Here is a 6,198-nt window from a genome sequence, read left to right on the forward strand (position 1 = left end):
ATTGTATAGGTATTTTTACCTTAAATTTTTATGACAAATATATATCACACGAAGACATAAAATTTGTTAGTATTAACAGTGAATTGTTAATAATTTCTTAACACTCCATCATTTTCAGATAACGATGTTGACATATTTAATTTTAAACAGTTAAATTATCTGCTAATTTTAAAATGTTACAATTTTTATTTTTATTAGTATACTAGAAAAGTACTGACAAACCTTAAAATGTTGGAAAATCAAAATCAGAAAATATTAGAACTCGTGAATTATCTATAGGTTATGTAGGTATACGGTACGGGCTTCAACATAATAAATTAAATAATTAAATACGTATATGTATATAGGAACCTAAGAATAAAATGAAACTGTCAAAATTGAATCACAAAATAGTAAATACTGTAGTTATAAGATTATAGTTAACCAATAATCTACACTAATTTAATTTTAAATTATACATTGGTTTTTGAAATAAATAATATTCTAGATAATCAAATGAAAAATATTTTATAATTTTGTTGTGATTTTGTTACATTGAAACTCCAACTAAAACGTATAAGGTTAAAGATTATTTTTTTTCTCATTATTACAATATGCGCTTTTCGAAAAGCTACCTACCATATTACTAAATATTGCTTATTAATTGAGTAATTATAATTAATTATAAGTCTTCATTTATTATTTATGTGCCGATTACAAATAGGTATTATTAATTAATTAAATGCTATTATAGGTTAAAATAAATAGCATAATCGTAACATAAGAACATTTAAATAATTAATCAAAAGCTTATTAGATATTTAATTACATCATTTACACAACTAACATATTTTCAATCAATTCAGTACCTATTGTGTATAGGTAATTATGTATTGCAATTTCATTACGTTTATTGTTACTTTTGTAGTTTTATGATTTTGAGTTAAACATTATTGATTATGCTACAATATATACCTAAGTATATAACACGTATCTAAGTAATTTCTATAATTTATAGCATAATTGATGTATTAGTAGCGATAATTAGATTTTATACCTTCTTTCTTAACTTTAAAAGATAAATGTAAATATAAATAATTAGGTAGGTAATATTAATATTTCATAAGTGCTCATTATTTATAAATAATTTTAAATATTTATACGATGTAGATACATATGAGTATGTTAAAAAAAATATTATGCAAGTATAATTTAAATGAATACATTGCTTTTAATACTATGATCCTTACTCAAAAAAAAAAGGAAGTTTTTCAATCTTAATTTTATAGCTTTATGACACAATGAAGAAAAATGAATTTGCGAATATTTATAGTGCTTGACCTCCTGCTTAATTGCATATTATGTGTCTACTTCCCAATCAATATAGACACTATAAAGAGTTCTGTACAAATGGCTGTCCACTTTTAGGGCCCAAAAGAGAAGTGGTTTTCAGTAACAAGAAAAACGAAAAAAAAAATAATCGCCCTTTAGCCAATATCGCAATGCCGCTTGGAGTTCAAAGTAATAGGCCTGCGAATATTATTATATGTACCAAATAAATTGAAATTTTTTTAGGGATCCAAATTTCAAATAAAATATAGCTAAAATAATGATCACACTACGAATGCAGGTTTCTACAACTGCAGTAGGTTTTTATAACGTCCAGACTATAGAACCAGCGATTCGCATAGCACGTAGATATGACTTTAAACGTGCGACATATTATATAGCTAAACTTAATAATATTATGTTCCATTAAACGAGATACCTACACACCAACTATTATAATAATATTATGCACATGCGATCATTGTGATCTGTAGAGCTACTACACCAACCGAATACGTTCTAGCGGACAATGGACAAAAAAAAAATAAATAAAAACACACACACACGCACACATGGGAATCCAGTACGGAAGTAACCCATCACCTAACGTCAATTACCATCGAGTGAACTCCACCAGTGTTTCTCATTTTTTTTTTTTTTTTTTATCGGTCGGCACTCGTCAAGCGGCTTAATTTTTCAACGTTTATTATTTTTTTTGTTTTTAGTTATTATTACACAAAGATCATACTTTTTTTATTAGGTCGTAGTGAATTACTTGTTTTTCAATTAATATTATGATTTTCATTCGCCGCTAATGCTCGTCGTGAACAGAAATCGTGAGTTATCATCACGCAAGTTGCGTCTAACGATATCGCCGCGACACTGGATTTAGGTATATAATATTATACAAACTCGTACTGCATTAAATCATCAAGCATCGTCTACGGAAATTCTCCGAAAATTATTTTAATGTACTCTTTGGTTCGTGTAACGCGGTACATGTAAGTCGTCGTTTGTTCTCGACCGATATTGAAAAGTCCCTATCAACGTTGTTCACTAAAATAGATTTAAATTTAAAACAACACCTAAAATCTAGATACTCCGTGAGGTCCTACTGGTTTTTCTTCATAATATTTACCGCTCGGAGTTTTATTCTACAAAGACAATCATTTAGTTCGGTACAATCATATTTTGAAACGTTTTAATATTTATAATTTTACTATTTATAATAAGTACCTAGTCGTATACTCGTATCGATTAATATATTATAATATATTTTATAATAATATGAAATATACGAGGTAGAAAAACAAGTCATTTCATACATATTATACATTTCGAGTTTTATTCTAATATACAGTACTATCGCCTGCCTACAATAAAATATTATTTGACGTTTACGGTTGCCTAATAACCCAGGTAAGCAGTAAGTACCTACCTATAATTAACTGCGACTAGGTTCTCGCCTGACGGGATGGTACCGGCGACAGCGGTGGTAGCTTCAGCCGTTCGGTCCAATGGAAAAACCGTCGAGTATAATATTATAGTTAAACCATTTGCGGAAAACTTTTTTGAAAAAATAAGTAAAATCGACACGGCTATGAAATCGAAATTAAAAAAATACGCACACACACAACCGGATTCGATAATCACGTAACGCCAAAAAAAAAAACACCGAATCGCACTCGGACACTGCACAAGATGTATTCACGACAGCGTGTTAACTGACGTTCACTGCCCCGACGGAATACCACCAAAATCGATGAAAATATAAATTCGAAAAAATAAACCAATATTTATAATATTATAACAACAACAAAATTTATAATCCGCGCAGGAATTTTTTATTCGAACGGTGAACGGAAGTCGAAATCGCGCGAAATATCTCTCGTCGTTATCCGTCGGCGCGAACGGTTGACGCGGTCGCAGGACTACGCGGGTCGGCGGCGCGCTTGGAGGGTAATCCGGAACTACTGCGCTACCGTGTGCGTCGGCGGCCGCCGCTCCGGTGCTTAGGCAACTTTGGCGCGGCCGTCGTACAGTGATCGCGAGCACCGCAATAAAATATTACCGTAGGCTAATGCGCGCGCAATTTTATGACTCGTATATTATTGTTTTTATTATAGGTATTGTTAATGTTGTTGTTGTTATTATTATTATTTTTATCGTGACACGCTCATCTCCGGCTCGTACCTGCGATTTAATTTTTAATTTTATGCTAATTATTATTTTACGTATTTTCATCCGAATGGACTGCATTCAAACAGTAAGTATACCTAGGTAACTAAACTGACGTACCACATACCACATACCTAACGCATATTGCTGCACAGACACGGAGACACGGTACGTTGTAATATGTTTTATATAATATTATTTTTATTATATCGTCATTCTTCTTCGCGTGTATTTTCGCTACTCCTTACCGCAATATAGTTACTAAATATTATATTTTTATATTTTTGTTGTTCAAAAAAGAATTTAACATACGTGTACACTGTACATTATACTAACTGCGGTCGAAACCGATATGTATTCGTTCGTCTGGAAACGTTCTGCACTACACTACCTATATAGAAACTATCTACTGCAGTTGTTCAGTGTACCTATACTAGCTATTTTATATAGGTCAATCATTTTTATCCGACGATAGGTGGATCACTAAAAAGTGGTTTTTATAATTCCGTAGGTAAGTCCAATACTTACCGTAAGTGCAATAACCAATAATATTTATTACACAATATTAAACAAAATTCAATTTTATAATTTCAATTTAGTTTTGTTTTTCTTTGTAATATAATGTAATTGTACTTATAATCAGTTATAATTATACGTTTTTAACGTTTAACATGCATTCACACGCTAATAATAATCAGATTAAAACTACCGATATTTTGTTGCAAGTTAATTATAATTGTTATAAATAATTAGCTAATTTTACATGCATATACAGTCCTATGATTAACCCTGGTCATCAGTCGGCACTCGGCGGTGTCAGCCACCACAGACTTTGTTTACAAATATATTTATGGCTTTATAGCTCCATCCTATATTTATTATTCCTATACGTCATAATTATTTTACGAACCTGAAAATGGTTTAAAATTAAATGTTAGTAATATATTGACAACGATATAAAGTTTAAAAAAATAATAATAATACTGTTGTCGTTGTGGCTTGTGTGGATGAATAATAATATAATATATTATTCATCGATGATATATTATTTTTATAAATATATCTTAGGTTTTTATTTTTGTTTATTATTATTATTTATTAATAAATACATAGCGTGAGGTACCTATACTGTAGCGAAACTCAAAACTGTTAGTGCACGACTACAGACGCTTACATTGCATCCAATTTGCAAGCCAAGTTGTTGGGAATATAGTCTGCATATTATATATTTCAAGTGATATCAATATTTCTTATTAGGTGGTTTATAATTTTTTAATTATACATTTCTGTCGTCGATAAGTTAATAATGCTCGGTAATAATAATTTGCGGTCTAATAATAACCACAGTTATTACGTCATATTATTTTATGTGCATGACGTGTCGTATGCATACTTATGGAATTTTAATATTATGGCAATGGTCGATGCTAATGACTTTTAAGCTTGATGTTTTCTTACAATAATCAGTATATAGCCCTACGTTATAATTCTGCAATATTAATGACAATGATATATGTGACGTGACAAATAATGTTTTCTCAACATGATATTCTATTATTATAATGTTACCTACATACACAATTATACACAAAATAAACATGGTAAAATACATCAACTTAGATCATTTTTCTTATTTAATGTTTTTATGACAATAAAACTCAAAATTAAAAAAAAGTTTTTGAATCAACTTCATTAATTAACTGCATACATTAAAAAACAAATATACTTAATTCGACGAATTTAAAAATATTCCTCGATCATTTCAGTATTTTTAAGAAACGTTGTTTTATGTTTTCGTTTTAGAATTTTATTTCTTAAATTATTTTCAGTAATAGTTCTAGAACATTTTATTGAACAAAATTAATTTTGTCTAACCTCAATACAATAAAATAAAATCCAAAAAGCAGCTGGTGAGTTACTCTATACTTCAGTAGTATTTCAATATCAGAAATGGCAACTAAAGACGCCATCAATTACACGGGTGACAAAACAATTTGGCAAACATTTGAGAAAACGCACAAAAATACAATCAAACTGAAAACATTGAAAGCATCTGTGGGCAAATTGCATTTTGCCCTACACGTTCTTGCCCCCTACACAGCTCATAATCATTATCTTTATAACCACTGAAAATTGTTCATATTATATCAATAACGTATAACTCGTAGACAAGCAATCGCAAAAATAAAAACAAAACATTAGTTTACGGCTTATTTTACTAACACATCACATAAATATTAAATAAAACTTGGATATACTCGTATACACATTGAACTCTTTATTTACAATATTATCATCCGTCATTTGACCTACATCTGACTGATACAATCGAGATTATAATATTGTCTTCATAAACTATAGATTTTATATTTGAAATGGAAAATAAACATGGTTTTTTTCAGATTTTAATCATGTTCTTATTATTATGTTTCTATATATATATATTTAAAAAACAATACAATTAATATGTAATAAATTATTTATAACATTTAAAATATATTTAATTAATTACTTTGGTTTTACATTAATAAACGGTTAGCTATCATTTTAACGAATAATACTAGTTGTAGTATTTATACACGAATAGTGCAAATATAATTAACGATTTAACAGTATGAACAAGTTATGACTGTAGTTGAAATAATTTGTCTAAAAATATTTTTTCTATTGTGTATGTAGTATTATTTTGTAATTATTGTATTTTTCTAAATA

At 29.1% G+C, this 6,198-nt stretch overlaps 1 protein-coding gene across 1 annotated transcript in view; it reads right to left on the reverse strand.

Annotated features, from left to right (window-relative positions):
* Positions 1–3,298, reverse strand: part of LOC107163535 (octopamine receptor beta-2R-like) — a 167,906-nt gene extending 164,608 nt beyond the window's left edge. Inside the window, exon 1 of the mRNA XM_015510992.2 lies at positions 2,747–3,298. The gene's annotated coding sequence lies outside the window, so the exon portion shown is untranslated. The remainder of the gene's footprint in view (positions 1–2,746) is intronic.
* Positions 3,299–6,198: the final 2,900 nt, after the last annotated feature.

This window comes from Diuraphis noxia, unplaced genomic scaffold, assembly GCF_037042655.1.
Source record: "Diuraphis noxia isolate RWA-SAM2 unplaced genomic scaffold, SU_Dnox_SAM2 contig0005, whole genome shotgun sequence".
Taxonomy (NCBI): domain Eukaryota; kingdom Metazoa; phylum Arthropoda; class Insecta; order Hemiptera; family Aphididae; genus Diuraphis; species Diuraphis noxia.